A 14415-nucleotide genomic window follows, 5' to 3' on the forward strand; every position below is an offset into this window, starting at 1 on the left:
ACTTAAATAGCAACACTCCTTGAAAACAACCATGCTTATATTATCCTGTAATAATAAACTAACATAGCAAAAAGCAAGCAAGCAAACAAATCTGGCTATCTAAATGAGAAAAAAAAGAATCCCCTCAAACCAGGCAATATTGAGTCTATTCTGAGAATGTTCTCAAGAATAAAACTTCCTTCTCATAACAGAAACAATTGGTCCTGACAAACTTACTTCATTTTATATAAGAAACAGATTTGAATCTAGGCAGTTACAGCAGAATAACTCCAGTCGGAGAAATCTAAGGAAAAAATAATATTGTTATCAAGTTTCCTCTTCTCGGACTCCTCAACCTAAGGACTGATTAGGATTTAAAAAAAAAATTTAAACAACAATATGATGAAAAAGAAGGCCATGCCCCTGGCATATGGTATTATAAACACAGGGAAGTGCCAGTATAAACCTTTATCGGGAGACTGGGTTCTTTGTCAAGCCATACCTTTCTTCCAAAACATCCTTGCTGCCATATGTCTGCATCTCGCCAGCTGCAGACCTAATAAGAGACTTCTTATTCATTCCGTATAATGTTTTACAGGTTTGCCATGGGGGTCACTCGCTGTGAGTCATTTACGTCACAACCCCAACAGCCTCAGAGCTGATGGGAGCCAAGAAAAGTAGGTTGGCGGAGGGGAGCAGAGGGGGGCAAGAGGAAACGGCACATCAGGCTTGGAGCTCTACGATTCTGTCTCCTCACTGGCGTGCTGAAAACTGGGCTTATCTAACTTGCTCCTCTGCTCAGAGGGGCACTGGGGCCCTCCTGCTGTTTTTACACTTAGGATAAAGGGGGAAATTAAATATATGTATTTAGATGAAGGCTGCTGAAAGATTTTTGTTCCCCCTACTCTTGCTCTACACCTCATTATTTGTGATAACTCCGCAGTTCTACAAAGCTAACCACCAGTTTGGGCTTTTCTCCATCGGTTTTTGCAACCTTTCTTGAATATTTCGTGCATTTATAGAATGCAAATGAAAGATATGTCCTGCATGTGATACAGCGAGTGTAGGCACTTATCTGAGGAGAAATAGAGCTAGCTGTCTGGTGAAGTCTTTTTTTTTTAAAGGAAAAACTGCTACCCCATCCTCACAATTTACCACCCTGATCTGGCTCTCCGTAGCGTTTTCAGGTTTTGTTTTGGTTTCAAATTGTCATACACTAATTGTAGTGAAAATGGCTTTTCAAATCTGTGTGTTATTACAGTGCTGGACCCATGAGAAGTGAAAAACACTACAGTGAAATCTAAAAAGGCAAAGAACCAAATATGGAGCTGTGACCGGAGTGACTAGCATGCATGTCTCTTCCATCTGCCCACAGTCCTGGAGGCAGGGAATTATTTGCCTTACCCCCTCACTCCCTTTCCCATAAACAGAGAATGACAGAGGTAGGTGGAAAAACGTGGGAAAGGTAGAAATTTGCTCTTTTTGCTGCTGGAATAATTTGCTCATTTAATGGCCAATGAGCTGAGCATTTAATGATCTGGTCCTGCCCGCTTGATTCAGAGCCCTGCCAACAAATTTGTGCACTGCAGGCAGCAAAGCTGCCATGTAGTCACACAATAAACAATGAACAACAAAGGTTGCATCTTTTAATTGTCCATTTCTAGGCAAGTCAACACTTGAAGAATATTTTGTTTTAAGTGCACGTATTCTGTTGGTGTACAACTGAAAGGGGAGGGGGCACTCTTGAAACATATTCAGTTCCTGCCCAATTAAGTTGAGGCTTTTGCTTTTCTTTCTGTCTGACTTGGGGGATAGGAAGCTTTTTACTTCAGTATTACTCCATCCTTTTAAAGGTTTCAAACTCTGAATAAGTGTGAAGGCCACAGGAACTTGAGCCTTCCTCAGATGATCACTTTTTTCTTTTTTTTCCTCTTCTTTTTTTCAATGCTAGTAAGTCACTAACAAGGCAGAACATTTGATTTAGTAAGGAAACAGCTGCAAGGGAAAGTGACTTGGAAAAGACGAGACAGTTATTTCCATGGGAATTTTAACAGCTACAAGAGTTTGCTAAAATCTTCAACATTTAAATATTTTTGTTTGGGTTTTTTTGTTTGCTAAAATCATCAACATTTAAATGTTTTGGGTTTGGTTGGGGTTTTTTTTTCAGACTAAAGACAGCAGGTTTCTATGTTCCTATATGTCACCTGATTCCTACAGAGCCATGATTTGAAAATGCACATCAGAATATAGCGTACTTTAAGAGCTCCAAGTCAAGTCACATAGCCATAAGAGAACTGCAATTTACACTTCCAAAATACTAGTCTTCCAGACTGCTAACAAAACTTAGAACATCAACAAGGACAGCAGGTGAAAGCAATAAAAAATGAAGTAAAAGATTCTGAAAGACTAGTTTAAATAATTTTCTTTGTGAGCTATAAATGCAGCATCTCCGTAAGCGCAACAGAACCCTTTGCATGTCCCTCTACCTGCAGCCTCTGTACAAGTGGAGAGAGGTGGAGGAGCAAAGCACTCTGGGCAGATCCAGAGAGACATTTATGAATTCAAGAAAGCCTGTCACTGGAGAAATACAGATAATTTAAGGCCAGTAATCCCTAATCAAGACTGCAAATAGCACTTCAGAGCTCTGACGCATTTTAGAGTGGCATGTTAAAATTAGCATTATGAGCACTGAAACTACAGTAGCTCTGCTGGGAGTCCTGTTAATGAATGTACAGGAAGTGTAATACTGGAGTCTTGTGGCACATACAGACACACACACACGCTCCTGTCAGCTAACCTATAAACATTATATGCACTAAATCCAAAGTCACGGTCCTAGTCTATTTTTTGCCATTCTTCCCACAAGAGCAACTAAAAATAGGCCCATGAGAACTATGCATGGGACTCTACTCTTCAAATGTTTAACTCTTGCAGCAAAAATTGCCTATCACTGTTTTTGAGGGGATTCTTCAAGGAGTTTGCATTATATATATGTATATATGAGAGATATATACGTAAACAGATATGTGTACACACATACACACACACACAGAGCTACTGATAACCCAAGAAATTGTGGGTGCACACTACTGTCTACTTCCATATATGTCCAATGTTTATTTATGTATTACTTATCATCAGGATAAAAATTAAGACCTGGAGAAAATGGGGTCATGACATCATGCAGCAGTGAAGTCTTACTCAGATGCACAGGGAAGGAAAAACAAAAAAACCCCAAACAACCCAACTCTTGAAGAATCACCGCTGTGCAATCAAGCAAGGTCATGCATCCCAGGGTCAAAGAATCTTGCTGATACACTGGAAAAAGGAAGAGCTGTTAAAATAAAAAGATATGTCAGTAAAAGGAATCCCACATCACTTTGTGTATGTGGCACCTGCTGTCTCTGCTACGAGACATTTTCGATGCAGTAGGCAAGGCAACTGAATTGTAGGACTACCCTCAAAAGCTGCAAGTGCCAAACAGGCACAAAAGTATGCTAAAACCAGCAAACCTCCAGATAATCTTCCCGTCGCTACACCTCAGCCATCAGAAAGGGCACGTGCAGTCTCTGGCTGCAGCAGGCTCAGGGGAGCAGACGGCAGCACTCCGAGGTTCTGTGGGCTCGGGAACACGCAGTGCTGCACCTTCCAGTGGGGAAAAAAAATGTTGGGAGACACCAAGCAGGCTAAATTGACTTCCTCGAAGCCTAAGATGTTTCTTTTCAGGGGCCAGCACTTCAAAGAAAAGAACCACTAGATTTCTGCAGCAATGCTTGGCCCTAAAATGGCTTGAAAGACTTCCTGAACCTTGGTGAGAAATCGCTGAGTGTTTACCTCAGTCTTCCACCACAGACTCCAGTTTTACCTCACGTCATTCATTAACAGCAGTACTTTGTGCTTATAGACTGCCACATTGCTTCTTCATAGATTTTAAAATGCCTTTGAGGATGAGGCTAAGCAGTCTTATCTCCTTGGTAAAATACAAAAAAAACAGAGGTAAAAAGTCTCATTGTCTTCTGCTGTGAAAACTGAGTCACTGCCGGGAAACAAGCCTGAGTGGTTCAGCTCCAGAGTCTTGCAAGTGACTGTAAAGTGGTCATGAGAAACTGAGAGGGGAGGGGATGAACAGGGGCACAGGAAAGTTGGAAATCCATGGTAGAACTTGGCAAGGAACCAGGATGAGCCAGGTCACAGTGGGAACCATGATACAGATGGCAGGATGGAGTAAGGACATGTAGATTGGGATCTTCAACAAAATATGCCACCGGTGAGCTCCCTAACAGTGAGAACAGTCCAGAGACCACAATCAAAGATTAGAAATCTGAGCCAGGGAAAAGACTCGTAAGATGCAGCAGGAGCGATACTTGGACGTAACATGCCAAAGCACGCACCCAACAGAGTGCACACACATTTCAAACTCAGGCTAGGACATATGGCCCTCTTATGGCCAAAAAGCAGTTAGAAATCCAATCTCTCTGAATTAATGTTTCACCTGAATAAGGCAAACCTTAGGAATCACCAAAAAAAATCAATAATGAAAAATAGAGGCTACAGACAATGAAAAATCCACAGGGAGATCTTGAACTCATAAGTCCAATTTTACTACTCTCTTTCTTCTGTTGCACAGCATAGAGCTTAACGAAGTGGTCACAAAATATTTCATTGCAGTTCTATCTCATTTGGCACACAGAATGGGTGCTGCCTACAAATGCTTTTGAATAAGCAGCTGCATTTTCTTAAGTACATATAGCACTGAAATTTCTTTACTCAAGCTATGGAAATTCTCCTGTACTATTTTTCTGGGAGCCTTTAACATTCATCATCACAGTATCAGAAAGCTTCAGAAATACTTATTTGAATAAGACCTCCTTAAGGAAGAGAGTGCTAAGACAAAGTGTGTAAGGTCAAATACATCTACTAATTTGAAAGGCACAGTATGAGAAAACTGAGGCTCATTTCTGAGAATTTTTCATATTTTATAATGCTTTCCATATTCAAAACAGTTCCAGTTGATCTCTGGAAGCATTCAGTAAATAAGATAAGGAGTCAAGCAGTCATAAAAACAGGAGCTCACTTACAAGAATTTGGATTTTAAACAAATTATCTAGTACTGCGCAGAAAGTCAGCATTCTAGGACATCATTCACTGATCTTAATCATGAAATTTTTCCTTTTACAATCTCCTGACTCATTCTCGAAATACATTCTGGCATTCTCAGAAATGTGATCTAAGAAAATACTGCTTCCCTCAGTAGAGAGCACAGATTTACACCCAGAACAGGTTTGTTCTGTGCAATGACTGGATCAGGGAACGGATAGAAAAAGCAATACACAGAGATGTATAGGAAATATATATTATTTTAAAGGCTTAGGAGATGAGGCGAACATGAAGGGAACAATGCAACATAGGCTAGTCAAGCTCATGCAGGCTCCTGTAATTTTAGCCTTCTCCTTATTTCTGAAAACTCAATAAATCCTCTTACAGTGTTTTCCAGTGGAGCTTTATGAGGTATACAGTCAGAAAAGTGAAACCTGTCTTCATTTCTGCTTCAAGTTTCATGAATATTTAAAAGATGCAGCAAGTGAAATCATCCAGTGTGAACAGGCTCAGAAATTGTGTCTCGTTAAAGTATAATAAAAAATTATTTAGGCTCAGTTTTATTTATTTTTTTTCAGTTATGTAAGAGAGCTTCCATTTACTTGATTCAGTAGAAACATTAGTCTCTATCTAAAAGAAGAAATCAACCCTTCAATCATAAGCTTGGGTAACCACCTGCTGTCTTTAAGAGGAGGAAGAAAAAAAAGGTTAAATACTTCTCCTAGATTGTTAATGTACTCTGCATTTAAGACCAATATTACTTTGCTAACAATCTATTTTCCTGGGACCTTGTTCTTTAACTTAATAATCTGGAAACTTGAGCTTTCAATAGTGTTGTTCCAAATGGGTTTTTCTGACATGAACTGCTATTTAGTTATTGGTGCATCTATGTAATTTACTTCCTTTCGGAAGAAAAGAAAAAAAAGTGAGAAATAACATTACAATGGAGCCTGACTAAAGGTGAATGGGGACTTGCATTTTAGGCTTCTGCTTTATCAGATGTCTAATTTAAGGGAGGATGCTGATGTTTGTGCTCAGGTTAGGGAAAAGATGCAGAGAATCACAGAATTGTCAGGGTTGGAAGGGACCTTAAAGATCATCTAGTTCCAACCCCCCTGCCATGGGCAGGAACATCTCCCACTAGATCAGGTTGCCCAGAACCCCATCCAGCCTGGCCTAATGAATATTTGAAGTCCAACTGATACAGCAGCAGTTAGCTGAGTTTGTAGGGACAGTAAAAACAAGACAGGTCTCAAAGTCAATGTGCTTCTTAAGCCCTCAGACAAGTGACTGTTCCCCCCTCATTCACAGAGGATTTTGGGGTTTTGGTTGTTGTTTTGTTGGGTTTTTTATCTCTAGCAAACAAGTCTGTAAAGCTGAATATTTACATAATCTGAGTTCCAAGAAGGAAAACTGCAAAATATTAAAACAACTAATTACAAAGACGAACTTTATATTGAAACATAAAACCTTCCTGCAACAGCCCTACTGCTTACAGTAGCTCTAGTGACCTGGTCAACATGAAGAAATCTGCTTTTTTAAAATATGAACAGATTTATACCCCCTATAAGTTTTTTTTTTAACTATAAAAAGCTCTCAGAGTTGAGTTTAAATCAGCTTTTACTTTGTCCTGGGTTTCAAAGACTAATTGTATATACCAATGCACATTCAGCAGAAAACAAATACTTACTATAAGCATATTTCAAAAAAAAAAAAAAAAGCTTCTTCGAAAACATACAGATCTTTGGCTACATATCCTTCGATGCCCAGAATTACCTATGTCTAAAAATTAAATTCTATCAAAAAATAAAGATGCTTTTAAAACCAAACACAATAATTTACCTCATTCTCCTTGCTCCAAAGCAAAATAGTTAAATTAAACTCCACAGAATTTTACTGGCTCACTCTGGACTGTAAATACAGAAACATCAGTGCTCCATGATTGCTTTCTCCTTCTCTATGCATAAGGGGGACCCATGTTCAGATTTCAATTGTGTCCTCATCTTTTTCTCCCAAAGGAATAAGTAAATAAGGAGAAATGCTAGAGTTGGACAAAGGACAGAGAGCTCCATGTGAGAAGCCTGGGGAACAGGCAGCATGTTTCCCTGGTTTCAGAAGGTCCTTTGGTGGCCCTTTGATGCATTCCCTGATGACCTGACAACTGTGAGGAGGAAGGTCACTTTCCTCATCTGAGCTGCAGCTCTTCATGGGGTGCAGAGAAAAACGACCATAAGGAGAGGTAGGAAGGTTGGCTTTTGAGCCAAAGAGCTGAGGAAGGGCTGGCCAAGCAAACTGCTCCATCCTCACTGCTGCCTCCAACTCCCTCCTCATGGCTGAAGCCAGAGCAGAAGCCCCCCTCCCCATGCCTCTTCTTGAAAGGTGAGGAAAGACAGTGGAGAGAAAGATTGGGCAGAAATTTGTCCTGCTTGTCCCTCCTCCATCCCTACCTGGGCCAAGCTCTAGCAGGAAGCAGAGAACAGGAAAAGTGAATAAATATCTCACTTTTTTTTTTTACTACAATTTTATTTAGACCTCTAGCTTTCTTTCTGCTCTCCTTTGGACAGCTTGAAATAGTAAAAATAAATTAAGCAGTAACTTTTGACTTATTGCCATGGGCACAGAGATGGCACAGAAGTCACATCTGGGTCACCACAGTCAGCTTGCACATTTTAACATAAATTGCAGTGTATTCTACAACATGAAAAAGCTGCTAATTTGCTCAGGAGAGGCCATGCAAAATTATTTCCTTACATGGGTCAATGACAAGACTGTAATAAAAGACACAAAAGGCCTCGACTCCTGATAATTATGAATTCAGTGGAGAAACATGGATTTTCTGAAAGGCAGGAAAATCTCTCCATGCTGAAGGCACACAGCATTTTATTTTCCTGCAGAGGCTGCAGCAGGTGAGGACAGCAGAGCTGCAGTAATCTTCTAAAGACTGTTTTAAGGTTTTTCCAATGAATTGCCTTGTGCTGGTGAGAGAGAAAAAAAATAAAAAAACACACTGCAAAACAAAACCCAGAAAAGAATCCAAAGCAGCCAACTTTGCATCAGTACCTCTGCTGTGAAGAGAAGTCATACTTTCCAAAGTCAACATTTTTCTTCCCTCTCTGGTTTGGGGGAGCAAAAGAGAATTTATCAAGAGTTTACAAACCAAAGCAAGACAAAGTTGAATGGTTTTTACTTTCATCTACTCAGTGACAAACATAGCCTATAAAAAGCCCTTCATTTCTTTTGTCCAGGTCTGAAGTTGGTTGAGACAGAGATCTGAAGACGCCACTTCCACATTTTTTTTTCATTACATCACTAAATACGACTCTACAAGCAAAGGAGCCTACATGATGCAAGCTAAAGCTCTCTGTAGAGGAAAACTGTTTCTTTTGGACTTCCTTACAAATTTCTGAGGCCAATGGCACAGTTGAAATTCAAGTATTTAAAATCCAAACATGGCATTTTCTTTCTCAATTGCTCTATCTAGCACCAGTCTCCTGAGGTGCAGGAAAAAAGGTAGATTCTTCCCATCTCACTCTCATTTTCCATTCCTTTCCCTTCCCCCACTCCCCTCCACAAAAGAACAGGAGGAACCTCCTCCCTTCCCTCCATTTTGTGGGCAGGGATTGGGAAATAGGAACCTGAAGAAGTGTCCCAGCCCGTTCTAAACATGTGAGCAGCCTGTTCCCTTCTCCAGCTCTCTTGCTGGCCACTTTCCATAATGAGCTCAGAAAACACAGAGCCATCCTCAAATATTACAAGCACCAGACTGTTCTGCTTCTGCAGACTCCATCAGTGAAAATGATGAAGCAAGACAGGAAAATATCCCTCCTTCCCCCACCTTTCATTTATAATTGACCTCTTTGATCCTCTCCCTGGAAGGGTCTGAACTTTTCCTCAAGGTAGGCCAGCCTAATGACAGGAAAAACAAAACTTCAATATTCATGAAATGTCACGGGTAAAAGAATGAAGTCCCTGAGAGAAAAGTGAAGGGGAAACTTGGGAGTGGCACAACTACCAATCTCCTGAAAGAGGACAAACCCATGACAACGTTGTCTTTCTTGCAAGCAAGTAAATATGGCTGCAAATTACTAGATTATGTATGAAAGCAGTGCCTTTAAATACCAGCCACGAGGGAAAAAAGTAATGAAGAAGGGAAAAGAATCCCCAAAGTAATACACTTTTGGGGGAGGGGGTTATTATTAAATATAGCTTATCATTTTTGTCAGAAGAAATGACATCAGGAATCCACAGGAGAAAACTCTGGAAGTATCTAATGGCACTTGAGAGGGAAGAAACTATGAAACAACAAAAAAGTTACTTTTTCTAGTTTCACAGAACCTAAGAAACTCGATACATTTGACCAATGTATTTTATCATATGTGCTACTGCAATAACAAACATCCTGGGGAGACACAGAGCTATTGCTTTACCATGTCGGCCTTTCAAACAGTCCATGTCCACCACTGCAAAAAAACCCACACAGCCACAAAGGGCTAGCTACAAATTTGTGGTTGCAATGGCATGATGACAAAGGCAAGAAGAGAAGCTGGTACATCCATCGCTGCCACAGAGCAGCACTGAGGACAACCGTGTCCAAAGGAACCAACGTCACAGCGTGTCATCATTGCCTGCAGCCAAAGCCCAAACCTGCACCATTCACACTTCCTCAGTCTCACTTCCTGAGAATTTAGGTTCTATTTTCCATGCATGCAAAGAAAAATCCTGATCTCCAAATCCAGGGAGGAAGCCATCATTATTAGAATGCTCAGAGTTGCAGTACAGTTAAAACATGGTGGGTAAATCTCAGTTTGGATTAATCATGAGGTTACTAAACTCTGACTGAGAACTCAAACAGGTAATGTTTTGAATCATGAATAATTTAAGTTGAAATGGACCTCTTGAAGTCATCTAGTTCAAGTGTCTACTCAAAGCAGGACTCACGCTTATAACAGATGGGTTGGGGTGCTGGTTCAGGTGAGATTTCCATCCTTAGAGTGGACATGCTGCAGCCTTTGTGCACACTATTCTGGTGTTCAACTACCGTCACTGTATATACTCTATTTAATCTGACGTTTCTCTTGCTCTGGACCTTACAACACCCATCTTTGAGAAAAACCACCTTCCCTATAATCCCCTTTTAGATAGTTCAAAGAGATCAGAGAGCCAGCTCCTCTGCCCCTCCTCTCGGCCTTGGTGGCCCCTCCACTTGACCTGCCTGCTTAGCACAGGAGTAAAGCACAGATAGCACATCACAGGATGCCTAAGGATCCCTGGAGAGAAGGGAAGGATCACATCCATCAACTGGCCAGCTTCCCTCTTCCAAGGGCAGTGGGCTTGTGGCGAGCCCCATGGTCCATGGCCTGGCGGCTGAGGTGATGACTCAGGATCTGGCCTCAGTTGTTGCTGACACATTTCCCTGGAACTATGGTTGCCTTTTGAGCTAATCAGTCAAGAGTGCTAACAGACTGCTGAAAAGGGTAAGTTGTTACTTTTGTCCTCATTAATCATAGAATCATAGAATGGCCTAGGCTGGAAGAGACCTTAGAGATCATTTTAATCCAACCTCCCTCTCATGGGCAGGGACGCCTTTCATCATGCAAAAAGATTTTGCATGGAAGAACAAGTGGCTGTAGGGCTGACAGCTGTTTAACAGGTACTGGACTAAGGCTACAGTCCTATGAAAATCTATCTTTCTAAATTAAAGAGTTTCTTAGTGCTGCAAAACCAAACACAAACAGCATATATCAATATATCAATATATCTCTTTTTGTCCTACTCCTGATATGCAAGAAAACAAGAAAACCACAAGTATTTATCAATCCAAACACCTAGTTTCTGGCACGCAGCCCACAACTTTGCACTCAATCACAGTTCTGGACTTGTCGTACCATGAATCAGGAGGAAATACTTAAATTTGAAAAGCAAATGCAATTATACTAAAGAAAGAAGGCAAGTATTCAATATGCTGGCATCATAGCTCCATCTACCTTCCTAGCTTCCAGAGCAAGCCCAGCTTGCAGAGCAAACTGTAATACATTTATGATCCCAGGTGTTTCTTCTGAGAATAGTCATTCAGTTTTAGTAGCACCCAAGCAAGTAACTGCTTGTGCTATGTACAGAACACGCATCCAAGGCTTCTGCATCCCACCCAAAGAATGCCCCTCTTAGAGCAAGTACAGAATAACACTACATTAATTGTTTACATCCTTTCCTCCAGCATGCCAAAAATCTTTTGAGGTTCCGCCAAGAATATTTAGGTAGTGCTACCTTAGAAAGGCTGTAAAGGAAAAAAGAAAGTGTCTAATAAGGTTAAAGAGGTCTTTTTTTTTTTCCCTCCTGATAATGATACAGAAAGTATCTCAGTCTGATGCAGGAAAAAAGGTCACTATATAAGAAGAGATGTGGTGTTGGGTATTTTTTTCATTGCAAAGGCAGGAGTTACAGCCTACTGCTGTTTTCTTTTTTCCATACGGCATTACATGCAGAGAGACTTGCAGGATGAAAATGGCCCACCGTTTCCACAATGACACAAAAACAAGTAAAGTTCTCTTTGTGTATGTCAAGTAACTGTGGTAGGCATTTTCCACTGACAAAAACATACTCCAGGTCCATTTCAACCATTTTTTTACTCCCACGTTACGTGAGATCAACTATAAGCAATATATTTTTCAAATCCCACCTAGAAAGAGAAGATAAAAGCCCCGTCTGTTTGGATCTCTTCCTTGCAAAGTCCAAGTCAAGTGACTATTTGTGGCTTGTTGGTATGGACTACTTTCCAAGCCTTGGTGAGATACAGACCATTTCACAGGCAATAAAACCATTGGCCAGTCATCAAATAGAGGACTGTGAGAAATTAAAATTATGTTTTGCAGACAGCTACAAGCCACTTTGCTCACAGCAAGGAAAGGTGGCTTAAATTAATCTGGTTTCCTTCATACTGAAATAGGTGGCAGCTCTCTGACACTGTGTTTTAGTTGAGGGAGAAGTAAGGAATAGCTATTAACTTTGCAAACTGATATCACAGAACAGTGAGCAAACATCACACTATGTCCCAATCTCAAAGAAATCCTGAATGCCTTTGGTACCCCATTAGCGTTCGGTCTGGACTGGCTAGTAAGAGAAGTGCACGTTGCATATCACTGAGCTGTGGGACTGTCAAGCAAAGCAGCTCCTCAAAATGGTGGAATCCACATGGGGAAAGTCAACTCATTTAACTTTTCATCAGGCACAGTCTGACAATTAGCCAAACTCCTTCTGCAGAAGACAGATGAAGGTGGTACAAACATGTCAACTTTCTCCATCTCACATAGCAAAATATCTGGCAATCTTAAAAGAAAGAACTGATGATCTACTTAAAGCAATGTCAACGTGGCTACCTCCTGGGCCTACCATGTCCTCGGATCATGTTGCACGGACGTTTATTTCCTTTACACTTTATCCCAAAACATAAATTCCATCCACCAGATTGTTTTTTTTTCCCTGAGTTTTCTGCCTAAAATAGTGCTTTCTTATACATGACATAGCAACAGGATCCGACGAACAATTTCTTTCTCCATGCCAAACGAAATAAAGAGAGCTTCTGAAATCATTCATTGAAACCTATACATCAAGAACCTTAAATAATTCTTAAAGCAATTTTTCTGATGCCATTGTATTTTTCAAACGCAATGCATGACATCATAATGGTACACACATGGGTTTGGTACAGGTTTTTTTGTTTGGTTTGGTTGTTTAATATATTGCATGCAACCCAACATGCTGGAAACATGAGTGGTGCAGTATACTTCTTACTTACTTCCTACTTCAAGTAAAGTAGAGAGAACATCACTAATATGGTCATCCAGATATTTATTCTACTGTCAGTCTAAATACTGACAGGAATTTGCTCTCAGGGCAGATCCATATTACTTTTCTTGCTGAAAGATTCAGTGGGTCAGCAGTAACCCTCAGCTCAGATTTTGAGGCATTTTAGTTACTCAAAGCCCAAATCAATTCTCGTCTTGGATCTTAAGGGCAATACTCTGATTCAATGCTCCACTGAATGACAGAGCACAGAGGGTAAAAAAGGTTTAACACCTTTATGGTACTGCACATTCCTGATGAGGTGGACTGTAATAATTTGAACAATTTAAACTTTCCAAACCTAAAGACATTTTGTTTCCAAGACTAATTGCAGCATTGCAGTGCAGCTGAGGGCTCAGGGAGTAAATAACTAAAACCAGATTATGATGTGACCGGATCGGACAAGAGGAACTTCCAGTCAACATGTTATTTCGGTATACTTATTGATCAGTACCTCTGCGAGGAGTTAATCTCTCCTACCTGTACACATGTATGGTGTAGACATCCAGATGCAAGCTACTTCCTGAGATACAGCCTATGTAAGTCAAACGGAGAGTATCAGGCGTGCTTCCACATCATAAGACTTTCTTGATAGAAATGGCTTTTCTCTCCAGTGACTATGAAATACACTTTGGTGGACAGCTCAAATGCAGTTCATTTAGCCAGACAAACCTCATCTTTACAATCACAACAAGGTATCTGGAACTATAATTGGAAATGATGGGGGCCGGTTAGCTCAGTCAGTTGAGCATAGCGCTAACAACGCCAAGGTCATGGGTTCGATTCCCGTTCGGTCCCCATGTGTTGCCTGATCTAGTCGAGGGGTGATGTTCCTGGCGGCAGGGAGGCTGGATTAAAATGATCTCTAAGGTCCCTTCCAGCTTAGGCCATTCTATGATTCTATGAATGACTATGAATGGACATCAGCTTGCAGTCGAACAGGGATACACCTTGTCTGTAACACCCTTTTCAAGAGCCATTCCCTGTCTACAGCACAACCTGTGCCACATTCATCTTTAACTCCAACCAGTTGCTCTTCTTTTCTTAGCAGATGTCAACCCAGAATTGGAACAACCCCCTGCTATTTCCTGGCTACAAGTGATAAGCAAAGCTTGCTAGGTAGACATGTCTACTTCTATGACAGCCGTGAGACCACTAGCAGAGAAAGAGCTCTTCCACAACTTCTTCCATATTTTGGGGTGGGAGGTGCAGGGAAGTGGAGGTGAGATGGGATCAAGGAGCAAGTCAGTCCTTTGGAGAAGACACAGATCTGTTTAGCACATCATATGGATCACTGCTACTCTCCAACAGCATCCTAGAACATCGTGTTGATATACTTAACACTTAAGTAATTATGTAGTTACTCTGCAGTTATTAAATTGTTCAATCTACTGTTTGGAATGGCATATAGCTTCTAGGTGGCCAGGTAAGGGTTGTTCCATAACTGGTGGAGCAGCTGCAGACACTTAGCAGGCAGTGACAGATATTTGTATGTGACAG

Source organism: Apaloderma vittatum, unplaced genomic scaffold, assembly GCF_000703405.1.
Source record: "Apaloderma vittatum isolate BGI_N311 unplaced genomic scaffold, ASM70340v1 scaffold541, whole genome shotgun sequence".
In the NCBI taxonomy this organism is placed as follows: domain Eukaryota; kingdom Metazoa; phylum Chordata; class Aves; order Trogoniformes; family Trogonidae; genus Apaloderma; species Apaloderma vittatum.